The sequence below is a fragment of the Lipotes vexillifer genome, unplaced genomic scaffold (genome assembly GCF_000442215.2).
Source record: "Lipotes vexillifer unplaced genomic scaffold, Lipotes_vexillifer_v1.1 scaffold534, whole genome shotgun sequence".
NCBI lineage: Eukaryota > Metazoa > Chordata > Mammalia > Artiodactyla > Lipotidae > Lipotes > Lipotes vexillifer.
Genome location: NW_006787833.1, coordinates 1,443,535 through 1,457,177, shown reverse-complemented (window position 1 = coordinate 1,457,177; position 13,643 = coordinate 1,443,535). Strand labels below are relative to the sequence as shown.

Sequence of the window (13,643 nt, the reverse complement as noted above, 5' to 3'; positions counted from 1 at the left end):
TTGTATTCTTGAATTAAATATTTTTAAACTTCAAATATATGATGTATTAGATATATTTTTATTATTAACTTTTAAATTATTCTTTACTGAGGTTAAGAATGTTCTATATTATTTCTTTATATTGTTGAGACTTTGTTGATGGTCTAGTAGACAATTACTTGTTATAAATGTCCCTTGTGCTTGAGTAGAATGTGTATTTTATAGTATAAGTTCTATATATGAGTTTGTTCATGTTATCAGATAATGGTTCATTAATGTTTTTGGTGTCCTTGACCTAAACATTATTGAGGTACTTATGGTAAAATATTCCATTTTAAGTTTGTTTCTCTGTTTAACTGTGGCAAGTTCATGTATTGAAGGCTATGTTATTCAAGGCATAGAAGATGATTTATAATGACTCCTTTATCCTTAAAATGTTTTTATTGTTGATTTTGTTTTGCTTTACCTTTTTCTTTGCCTGATCTTAACATCCCTATACAGTATTATCACATTCTGTGTGTACCAGCACCTTTTTCCATATCTTACTCGGTCATCTCTTCACTTTTTAAAATAAAAAATAAGCATATGCTTTGTAAAGAGGTGTATCTAAATCTCTTTCCTTGAGTAGGTAAATCTAATTTGTTCACATTTATTGTGATTACTGGTACAGTTAAACTCATTTTGTGTTTTCTATGAATCATGTCTCTTTTTTCCCCTCATTTGCCATGATAATGAGTAAGTTTTCTGTCTGCCATTCATGAGCAGCAACTTCACAATGATGAGTCAGATGTAGATTTATCATACTCTTTGATATGAAGTTTCATGTCACTCTGCAATTCTATAAAATTCTCAGTCATTTTGCCTTTCTCTCACTAGCCTTCTGTCTTTGAGGACCTACCATTAGACTCACGTTGGAGCCTCTACATCCTCCACATCTCTTAATCATTCTTCAGGGCTGCATTCTGTGTAACATCCTCCAATATATATTCCAATTTACCAATTCTCTCTACAATTTTATCTCATCCCCCTTTTAAGTTTCTTTTATCCAATGACTCTACTAACATCTAGCATTCTATATGTTCTTATTTGCAAATCTTGTTTGTCACAGTGTCTTAGTCTATCATTGTGATTTTCGTTACTTTCTTATTGTCCTGTACATTTTTGAAGCCCTGTATTCTCTTTCAGATTTTTCTTTTTTTTCAAGTCCTTGCAATGTTAGTCCTCTTGTTTGTTTGCAAGGTGGCTGTATCTGAGGGAGACCCTCGTTCTCTGGGTTATGGAAATATCCCAACAGAGTGGTTTTACATATGCTTCTGTCAGGTGCCCCAGGAATTTCCCTGATCCTGGACCTGTTAAATGTCAATTTCTCACCTGAACTGTCAGGTCACACAAATTCAGACTCCACAAATGCATATGCCATATGTTTGGGATTTCAACTCTTAAAGTATTTTATACTTTTATCCAAAGTCTTAAGTAAAGGCAAATTTTTGGATTCTCTAAAAATTATAGTCTAGTTATAGTCTCCTACTCCCAAAGGGGTACCAGTTATAAGATTATTGAAGGGATATCATGTCCAGCTCATTGCCTTGGGTGGGTTTAAAGCAGTATCATCTAATCCCACATTGTCATTAAGTCCTCAGATGCAGAACTTTAAAGCCTGTTCCTATGTTCAGTACTCCCATGGATCATAGCAGCTTTCTCAGTTTGTGAGACTAGTAACTTGATTTCCATTTCTTCTTAATATGTAACACATGGGATTTTTAATTCTTTTTTGAGCTTGATATGTACAGAAAGTAATTATGGTTACTATATTTTATTCACCACTTCCATGTGTTTAGAGTGAGGAGTATCAGTGTTAGATAAGTATGCCTTATTTTAAATTCTTATTTCTTAGCATGTTTATACACTGTATTGTGCCTTACTTTTTTCATCTAACAACTAATATTGTGATTATTCTGTATCAATAATCATAATTTGTTTTTGTCTTTTTAATGGCTGCCTAGTATTCCACTGTATATATGCAGAATAATTTGTGTAACCAGACTATTTCCCATAACATTTTTAAACTAACATAAGAATGTTCTCACTGCACAAAATGTGGAAAAGATAGAATATGTTGATGTTTATGTTTCTAGTTCTTTTTCTTTCATATATATTGAATTTATATGCAAACTTATATGACTTGCTAACCTGAATGATTAGTTTAAAATAGTGAACACAGTTTGTATCTTTAAATATTCTTTAGTAACTACTAAATATATAGTAATGCATTTTAGGGATACATAAAAATTTATTTTACCATATCACATTTGGATATTTAAGTTGTTCCAAACTATTCACTAACATAAATAATGTCTAATGCACATCCTTACATATTAATATTTTTATGTCTCCTATTATCATTGCTGACTTAAGATTAATTACTACAAATGGAATAATCAGTTCAAAAGTATAAATATTTTATGACTTTTGATACATATTGTGAAATTGCCTTCCAAAATTGTATTCCAAGTTGCCTAAAATTCCTCCAAGGGAGTATAAATGCCTATTTCCTCATATCTTCTTCAATGTTTTCACATTTTTAAATTTTTGCAAAAACGGTGGGCAAAACATTGGCATTTCGTTGTTTTAATTTACATTTCTTTAGTGAAACTAGGGATCTTTTCATATGTTTACTTTTTATTTCTTCTGTGAATTGCCTGTTTATAATTTTGCCCATTTTTCTACTGGAATATTTTTTTCTTTGTCATATTCATCATCTGGTTGTCTATAATACACCATATATTCTGGAAGGGTACATAGGTATTTCATTATGAACCTTGCATACCTTAAAATATCTATTTTTATCAAGTGTGATTGACAGCTTGCTTGATATAGAATTCTTAGATCCCATAGTGAAGCAGGAAAAGTTCACCCAGACTTGGATTTTCCCACTTGTTAAGCAAATGTGTGCTCCTTGAATTCTCGCATGGTACACCCATTTGCAGTTATAATCTTCCACCGAGTCTTAAACTGCCAGGCTAATTTATGTAATTTTCAATTCAGTCATCATTCAGCCTGTATAACTATGGATAAAGCCTACAGTATGGGAGCCGGAAGCAGAGGAATCACCTCTGAGCAGTTTTTCCTCCATGATTATTATGAAGCAAAACTGTTGGGATGCTGCTCAAACTTTTGCCTGGGTCTTTATGGTGTCACTTCTCACACTACCCATATGGTATTTGTCTACCTATGTCATGATGCCTTCATGCACAGATGACTTTCACCATGGAAACCCAGGAGTCTCCACACAGGAGGGGTAGAAGGCAACTTATCCAAAGTAGTAGATGAGACTTCACATCTTACATTCTGTGATATCAGCTTGTCCCCCATGTCAGTGGGCATTAGTGGGGCTCTGCTATGACTTTTTTCTCCTTACTCACCCTACTGCTGTACTGCTTTCTCTAGAGGCTGACAGGTCTTTTAATATCTTGCTCAATGGAGTCCCACTAGCACAACATCTCACAGAAAAATCCTAGGCGTTTTGAACATAGGGCTGACACCTTTCTCATTTTCCCAAATTAGATGCAGGTTTTAATTCTTCTTCCTTCCTTTGGTCATTTGCTTGGAGATTTGAGAGGATGGAGCAAGAACTGTTAATTTTATCATCTCACCAAGAAGTTCAGTCTTTGATTTCTTCAGGTCAATCAGTGTGGTCACATAGTGTGATTTTCAAACTTGGACAGTAATGGAAATTACCAGGGGTGATTGTGTACAAGGTAGATGCCAGCCCCTCACTTCCAGAGATTCAAATTTAGTAACTCTGAGATGTACCCATAACCTATATTTCTGATAGGAAACACCCCCTCCAGGTGATTCTCATATAGGTCCTACCATAGTTTGAGAAAACCCAATGTAAGGAAAATTTTAAAAAACTAAACCAGTGGTTTTCTATGTGTGACCTGTAGATAGGTAAATAAGGTGTACAGATCAGCTTCACCTGAGAACTTGGTGGGTAAGTAAATTCTGGGACCACAACCCAGACCTACTAAATGGGGTGGTGCCCAGCAATCTGTATTTTAACAAGCCCTCCAGGGGTTTCTGATGCATGCTCAAGTTTGAGAATTACTGAACCAGTGGGTGAGCCAGAAATCCCATGTTCTAACCTGAGACTTGCCTCTAGCTATAGCTCAGTGACCAGGGGAAATTTATTCACCCTCTCTGGATTTCAACTTCCCATTACAGTATAAGGATGAGAGGTCAAATATCTCCAAGGATCTTTTAAGGCTTAATCTCAAACTATTTTATAACACCTTCCATGTTTTGTACTTTTTTCATGAAATAAATTACATTTGGTTGAGCCTTGAGCACTATTATTTCTATTCCATAGGGATGCCCCAGCATCCAACAGCAACTATTTCCATGAAGCTAATCAATCAAGCCCAGAACAATCAAAAGATATGCATATATGTTAATAATCCTGAGTGTGGCCTGCAAATAAATCCATGGGCAATGGTTGTTTTTCTTTCTTCTTTTTTTTTTTTAAACATAAAAAGGCTGGGCTCCATGGGCATGTGGTTTTCTTCATCTCATTTTCTTCATCTGGCTCATTTGATCTTAATTACTAGGGCTAGTTCTTGAATTGCAGCAGCTTGTTCTAAGTAGCATATGGCAGAAGGTGCTAAGCACAGGCAGCAGACAATGTGTTACTAAAAGGAGAAGAAATTTTCCTTTACATAAGAAGCCATATGCAGTCCAAATTTATCCATACTGTATCACTGAAATGTGTATGTATTTTAAAACTTTATCTATGATTTTTCACAGGTATTGGTTTCATCGTTTGCATATTCAACATAAGACCTGCAGAGATTTTAAGAGTCCGTTTCAAAATACTCTGACTGTTCCTATCAGTAACTTCAGGGACCACCATCCATTGCCTCCTCTTGGAAAGTTTCGCTGAAAACCTCTTAAGGCATCCTTCCCCCCACAGCATCCTCAGTTTTCAGGTCTCAAATGTCTTGATGTCAAGGTGCTCTTCCTGTGAAAGCAGCACAACTGTGAAAGTTGTCACACTCCCGCTTCATGAGACAGGAAAGCAAAGAGTCTGCTCTTTTTCTCTGTCCTGACTCCTTTGTCTCTCTCATTGAGAGGCAGTGAAGCTCTGGAGCTTCTCCCTTCTATGCCTTAGAGCACACCTGTGAAGCGTCAAAGCCTCAGAACATGGCAGGGTGCCAGCCATCTGGATGTGGCCTTCTGCAAATGGTCTTCATCACCACACTTCTCCTTGGAAATCTTGTCTTGAGCACTGCATCCCTATTCGCCTCACCTGGCTTCATTTGCTGTCACCCTACTTCAGCACCAGACCTCTGAGAGCACACATCAGACACTCGGTCTTTACTGAGATTCTTTTTCTTTTACAGCAACTGCTCTGGCTCATCATCATCCTTGGAGCTTCATATTCCCAACTGTGGCACCTCCGAAATCTAACTGCTTGGCACTGTGTCTCTGACATCACAGTCTGTTGCCATGGCAAGTGCCACCAATTCAGCACGATGACTTCCCTGCCAGAAGGAGAGGATGCACTGAGAGAGAGACAACATTTGTTTAAGCATAAATATCTTTGATATTTAGCAAAGAGGCAAGAGACTATATGGACGACAACAGAGGAAGCAAAAATTCCAATATATAGGAAGCTTAGCTTTCAGGGTTTCTCTTTGGTACCAGTCAGGTGCTCAGCTTTCTTGAGCTCTTCATATTATACCAGAATTTCAAGGTGATTATTTCTTCGACTTTCAGGTTCACTGGGAATAACATCGGAGTCTGAAAGGATTTAGAGCTCGAAAATGCCACATCTGCTTTTTCATGTTGCCATCAGATGATTATCTTGGTAGAAAGGTGAGCAGCAGCCATTCTAAATAGAATTGCTCATCTCAGCAAAGCCTTTCCAAGGAAGCCAGTTCACAGACAATTTAAGCTAGTTTCTCCCTCTGCAATTCTGCTAAGACTCAGGCCCCAATCTCTGCTGGGTTTGAACCCTCCTAATAATGTCTACTGTTGAATTTACAGAGTTTCCATGAACAGTTTTTCCAAGGGCCTTGCCAAACTCAGAATCTGCTCTCATACATGGATGTAACTATGAAATGGAAACTTGAGAACATTGTGTCTGGAAAACTACAAAAGTTACAGTCTACTTTTTACCGTTCCCTAATGGTGACTTGTAATTTGCTACTTAGGATTCTGAACAAAAGAGCAAATTTGAATGAAAATGTCTAACTCTCCCAGTCCCTTTTTGATTCCTATTAAAATGGAATTTTTAAAGGGGGTCAAAACTGTATTATTTGCTGGATACTCAATACTCCAGATCCATGCCAAAAAGTTTGAAAAATTTCCACAAGTGTAATGACATCAAAGACCAGGAGTATTCTGATCCTCTACTGCCTGCACGAGAAATAACAACTCTCCTGTGAGGCCATACAGCATAACTCCACTCATACCCCTGGAGTAAAACAGGCAAAGCCTGTACACGGATGTGGTTTTATCGATCAATTACGGAGTTCCTCTTGGTCTCAGCAGGCCTGGGAAATGCACCAGGCACCAGAGGATATATCTAACAGGAAACCCCAAGTAATGCTTCCTCAGTTTTCATTTGCATTAAAGGAAAATTATAGGGGACATGAATGAGGCAAGAGGGTTAGGTGAAGCCTCTCGGCTGCCATGTCAAATACAGAAAATAAAAGTGTGAGTAGAGAAGGGGAGCTTCTGTTCTTACTCCTCACATTTCTTCACAAGTTGTTTGGCTACCTGAACTATCACACAACATGACAATAAACCCACAGCTCCTCTCTCCCTTGGTCTACTAGGTCCAGAGTATTCAAACAGGGTCATAAATTCTGAGAGAAACTATGTTGGTTGGCAATGCTAACCAAGGATATCCTGTCCCCAGTAAGGATTAAAGAGAGAGATCATAGGTTATGATCTCTATGAGACATAGGTTATGTGAAGTTCAGGGCAAGCAATTTGCTGAGGAATCAATACAAATGTCTTCTGTGAAATGATTAATGCAGAGACTGTAGATATTTTCTAATTCACTTTCTCAAGGAAACGATTTAGGTATTTTCTAATTCGCTTTCTCAAGAAAATCAAGAGAACTTTTCACCTATTTCCAGGCAATGTAGAGGAATGGTTAAGACTCTGGGCTTCAACAAGTTCAAATCACAGCTCTGCCACTTATGAGCTACGTGTGATCATCAGTCAATTACTAAACCTGTCTTGTTTCCATAGTTTCATTTGTAAAATGGGATGACAGCAGTATTTACCTAACAGGGTTATTGTGTATTTTTAATGAAATAATTAATTGATGGTCTGGAAAAATAGAAGGCACATATTAATTATGCAATAAAATTAATTATTAGGGAAACAGAGTAAGGAGCAATCTAAAACTAGTAAAGAGAGCAGGAGATAAAAAATACAATCGCTGCATTAAAACAATAAGGAAAAAGGCAGGAAACAGCAGATTGAATACTACTGAAACAAAGTTGTAAATTAGATAACAAGTGATAGAATTCCTTCCAAAAGTCAGAGGAAAAGGATAAAAACATCAAATGATGAAAATATTTAAATCATCACAATAAAAGGTGATCTAAATATATCATATGGTAACCATTCTGATGAAGGGAAATAGCAAATGGAGACAAAACACTTATCAAAGAAATTACAAAATAAAGTGTAACTTCTGATCAAGATTGTGCAGTAATTTTATGCTATGTGCACTCCCCCTGCAAACACCAATGACAAAGCATTACGAGAGAAAACCAAAAAGATATAGGTGGAACTGAAAAAGCTAGCTAAATATCAAAATGAACACTAAATGGAGTAGAACTATGAAGTGGTAAGTAGGTTCTAGGTGGAAGTTGAGAGTTCAGCTCCTGAAGAGTACAGGGAAACAAACGTACTCCATTTGAGAAGGAGAACATTCATTCTTTCAATCCATATTTATTGAACTGGCACTGTTGAAATAATTGGGGATACAGCAATGAACCAAACAAACCCCTCTTTACTGGAGCTTACATTCTAGTGAGAAGACAGGCTCACTACAGGAAATCACAGGCTGATTGCAATTTACCAGCTGCCCAATGCACATGGGGGATTTTATGACTAACTGATAGAACTCATAGGCAGGAGGAAGAAAAAGCTAACGGGTTGGCTCAGTATGTGACACAAGCCAAAGATGGACAGTACCTGCTCTGAAGGCACTGAAGCTACTGTCTTAAGAGAGTGATGGAATGGTGTGTTGAGAGAACAGCAAGGTGTCATTTTGGAGACAATACGCTGTTAAGAGGGGTACCATTTTCCAGGATGCAGTATATACTGTAAATCAATGATTACTGTATGATTCTATATCCCCAGTAGGTAGAAAACATGGGTCAAGAAACAAGGGGATGGAAGGAGAAGTAATTTAGGGTAGCATAACTTCCAGTGACCCACTTGAGAATTTGGGCTCTCTGTCCATACAACTCTGGCCTCTGCAGATGTTGTGGAACAGATTCCCAAAGGGAAGCCTTGCTTTTCATAGAAGTGACAGCAAGAATCTCACTGAGCTTTAAACTACAGCAGCTACCTGGGAACTTTGGGATTCTCATGCCAGGACATAATCTGTCTAGAAGAGAATTCAAAATCTTGGCAGCTGTAACTGACTGGGATCATCAGAAGATCCCTGATAAAATAAAGAAAAGGGTCTAAACACATCAGTAACAACAGTAACATAAATGGTTCAATTAATCTGCTTAAAGACAGAGATTTTTGGGCTTCCCTGGTGGCGCAGTGGTTGAGAGTCCGCCTGCCGATGCAGGGGACATGGGTTCGTGCCCCGGTTTGGGAGGATCCCACATGCCACGGTGTGGCTGGGCCCGTGAGCCACGGCTGCTGGGCCTGGGCGTTCGGAGCCAGTGCTCTGCAACGGGAGAGGCCACAACAGTGAGGCCCGCGTACCACACACACACACACACACACACACACACACACACACACACACACACACAAAGACAGAGATTTTCAGGATAGATTTAAAAGCAAAAAGTTATCTGCTGCCCTAAAGAGACTAAAACTACAGCCAAAAGTTTAAATAAATAAAAATTGGTAAGACAGGGCAATCACACCTTATAGTTCAATGGTTAAAATCTTCTCAAAATATATTCCAACTGGAAAACACCAAAATGTCAAAAAAAAATTCTGACAATAATATTTAAAGTTGCAGTGTGGCATTCTCAACGATGTAAGAAAAAAATAACCCAAGGATTAAAAAAGTGAAATCCTTCATCATTAAACCAGAGTGGTAAAGGAAACCAATAATACTCTAGGAGCAAACATCAAAATACAATTTAATAAATTCAGGGATGAACGTCCAATGAAATGGAAGATGTGGCATTGAACACTTGCAGGGAATGTACCTGAACTTGAGACCTATGCATAAAGCTAGGAACGCTGGATGAAAGAGTTTCCCCTCCTTTCATTCAAATAAATTGGGCTAGGGAAAAAATTCTTTATAAGGAAAACAAGAAAATCTGTCCCTGACATACCTCCAAAGGCAAGAGGGAAGTTTCTTCTGAGAAGCTATAACCATTGGCTGCTCTCACATGGAGCTGGATTCACATTTACACTTCCAACAAGTCTACTTAACTGCATCCCAGATCAATGTACAAAACTATTTATAGGAATGCAAAATATCAACTCCTAACAAAACAAAAATCTCAATGTTTGCATCCAATTAAATATTATCAAGTATGAAAGAGTCAAGAAATTATGACCTGCAATGAGAAAAATTAATAAATAGAAACCAACCCAGAACTGATGCAGATGTTAGAATTTTCTACAATGATATTAAAATATAATTATATTTCATATGTTCAAAGAAGAGAAGAGGCATAATAAATAACATTGGAGATACAAAAATAGACATATACATAGAGCAGAGGTGATAGAGATAAGAACATATAATGAAAAACATTATGTGAAAAATTTGAAAAGTTAGACAAATTCCTAAATAAAATATGACTTCTTAAAGCTGAATCAAAAAGAAACAGAATACTTTTTGCCCACTGTATCACAGCGGTTAAATGTGCAGACTCTGGACAAGATTACCTGAGTTCAAATCCTGGTTCTATTACTTGCAACTCTGTGACCTTGGACAAGTCACTTAAAATTACTGTGACTTGTATTTTAATCCTAAAATGTGGGTAGTGAATAGTACCTACCTCATAGAGTTATTCTGAAAGGTTAAATGAGTCTGTATCAGTTAAGTATATAGAAGAGTGTATAGCACATAGTAAGAACTATGTAAGCACTACCTCCTTAATAATATTACTCTTGAAGGCCATCATGCCTGCTGCAAGGAGCTACACTTCTTGGTACAAAACCTAGAGAAACTCTCACAGAAGACATGTGAATGAATACTCGTTGCAGCATGATTTATATTTGTGGACATTTGGAAACTACCTAAATGTCCATCAACATAAAAATGGATAAATTAATTGTGATATATTTACATAACAGAATGAGGCAGCACAATAAAATGAACCAAAGAAAGCTGCAGCTACTACCATAGCAAAGTCTCGAAAACATAATGTAGACTGAAAAATGTAAGATTCAGAAATATAGATACAATATGATTCCATAGCATTTAAAATGAAAAGATGCAAAGTAATATGTTTTTTGAATTCATGTATATAACAGTATAGAGAAATGTGTAAGAAAGATGGACACAAAAATTAGAAAAGTGTTTGCATTTAAGTTTAAAAGGAAAACTGGCGTAGTGGAAGGTTGCTCAAGAAGTTTCAACTACAGCTATAAAATTTAGTTTATTAGAAATTATTTGTGGCATATGTGGCAGACTAATATGATTTACTAAAACTGAGTGGTAAATATAGGGACATGCATTATAAAGATTTTATTCTCTCTTCCATGTATTTTAAATATTTCATAATAAAAAGAACTTTCTGACTGGAAGAAACACATGACTATTAAAATTGAAAGAGCTCAAGAATTACTAACAAAACTTATGAAATGAGACAAACATCTAGACATACCTTGATAAAATTTTTGAATTTCAAGGATAAAAATTATTAAAACCATTTAGGAAGGAAAAAAGATATTTACCAAGGCAAAATATTTTAGCAGACCACAAACTTCTTTGTACCACTAAACAACAAAAGTCACAGGGCAAAGTCTACATAGTTTTGAAGGGAACCTGAGTATGAGAATTTCATGCTCAAGTCAGTTGGTGATTATATATGAAGGCAAAAAAGATATTCTTGGCCACTGAAGAACCTAGAAATTATACCAACCATGAACTCTTCCTGAAATACCTAGTGAAATAAATTTCAGCTGACCAAGAGCTCAATCCAAATAAAAAACTTGTAAGTCATGGTATAAAAGAATTGAAGATGAAAAATGTAACCTGTAAAATGTAGAGGTACATCCAAATAATTGTGGCTAAGTTTTAATACAATGTCAGTAATAAAATTTGACAACTAGATTTATATTCCAAAACTTCAATAGCATTATATATATAAACTCACAGTTTAAATCAACAAGAAGTATAAAAATGGAAGGAAAGAGAGAAAGAAATGTTTGGAACAGATAAGATTTACAGAAGATTTCTTATCAGAAACCATGCAAGTGAGAAGAAAGTGGAGTGAAATACTAAAAGTCTTAAAAAAAAAAAAGTAGAATTCTAGTGAAAGTATCCCTCAAAAGTGAAGAAGAATAAATAGTCCTAAAATTTGTATGAAATCACAAAAGTCCCTAAATAGCCAGAACAATCTTGAGAAATAAGAGCAAAGCTGGAGACTTCATGTGCTCGGGTTTCAAACTACATTACAAAGCTACAGTAATTAAAACAATATGGGCCATTCATACTCGCAGCTGGTCGGTGCTCGGTTGTCGGGTTTTGTGCACTATTGGATCAAAAGGGTGACGGCGTCGCTAGGATGAAGCTCATGAGATTTTTGATGAAATTGGGTGACGAAATTGTAACCACTGAATTAAAGAATAGAACACAGGTCCATGGAACAATCACAGGTGTAGATGTCAGCATGAATACACATCTTAAAGCTGTGAAAATGACCCTGAAGAACAGAGAAACTGTACAGCTGGAAACACTGAGTATTTGCGGAAATAACATTCAGTATTTTATTCTGCCAGACAGCTTACCTCTGAATACACTTCTTGTGGATGTTGAACCAAAGGTGAAGTCTACGAAAAGGGAAGCTGTTGCAGGAAGAGGTCGAGGAAGAGGCCGAGGCAGAGGCAGAGGAAGAGGGGGTCCTAGGTGATAATATCTCTCAAGACTACTATTTCAAAGTAGTTTTGTTTGTTTATGAGAGACAAAGAAGAAGAAGACGTGGCAGAGGAAGACTACGTGGCTAAGTTAGAAGATGGTGGAGTCCTAAGCAAATTGTGTCTCTCAAGATTATGATTTCAAAGTGATTGATGCCCTGGCTGCTTTTTCTACAGGCTTTGTTTGTTTGTGGCAGTTTTTAATAAACATAAATGTAGGACAGAGTTTTCTATTGACTATATCATATTAAGTTTTAATAGTTCATATATATATTCATGATACAAACACAATAAGAGCTAAGCATTACTACCAGGCAGTCCCAGAATAATTCCAGTCTTAGATCAGGCTTTTAATTTTTTGAACTAAATATTTCTTTTATGAATACATGTAGAATATACACCTTTTAACTTCACATGTACTGACTATGCGTTTTATTGTTTTACCTTGACTCCATTCTGTGGAACCTTCCTACAAGTGAAATAAGTTATTTTTGGTACTTCAGAAACTAAAGTCCTATGGAATGAGGTGTATAATTGATTCTCCTTTCCTGAGTTTTATTCCATGGAGACTTAGTTTCTTAGTAAAAGGTGATGATCATCTTCTAAATTAAGGAATCATGGATTTTGTCATCATTGTTAATGTTTTTTTTGGTTTTATTTTACTTTATTTTTTAGCCGCGCCCCAGGGCATGTGGGATCCTAGTTCCCCGACTAGGGATTGAACCCACACCCCCTGCATTTGAATTGAGGCATCTTGACCACTGGACTGCCAGGGAAGTCCCTGTTTTACTTTTTTAATAGGTTCTTAATAGAATATAGGGGGGGTTTGTTTTTTAATTTATTTTATTTTTGGCTACATTGGGTCTTTGTTGCGGTGCGTGGGTTTTCTCTAGTTGCAGCAAGCAGGGGCTACTGTTTGTTGTGGTGAGTGGGCTTCTCATTGCGGTGGCTTCTCTTGTTGTGGAGCACGGGGTCTGGGCACACGGGCTTCAGTAGTTGTGGCACGTGAGCTCAGTAGTTGTGGATCGTGGGCTCTAGAGCGCAGGCTCAGTAGTTGTGGCACACAGGCTTGGTTGCTCTATGGCATGTGGGATCTTCCTGGACCAGGGCTCGAACCCATGTCCCTTGCATTGGCAGGCGGATTCTTAATCAAATACTTTTACAAGTAGTCCTTTAATAACAAAAGGAAGAAGACCTACTTCTTTGCCAAAAACTGGATTCTTTCTGATCATTAATAAGGATTTTTTAAATTGTTTTAATTGGTTAGATTTAGAGAAAAATATTTCTCATTATATAGTTTCTTATAAAGCTTACTACTCTTTGTTTATATACTAAGGAAAAAAACCTAACTG

The 13,643-nt window shown here is 36.8% G+C and overlaps 1 pseudogene; it reads left to right on the top strand.

Moving 5' to 3' along the window:
* Positions 1 to 11,942: 11,942 nt before the first annotated feature.
* On the top strand, positions 11,943 to 12,287 carry LOC103089888 (small nuclear ribonucleoprotein Sm D1 pseudogene; annotated as a pseudogene).
* The last annotated feature ends 1,356 nt before the right edge of the window (positions 12,288 to 13,643 follow it).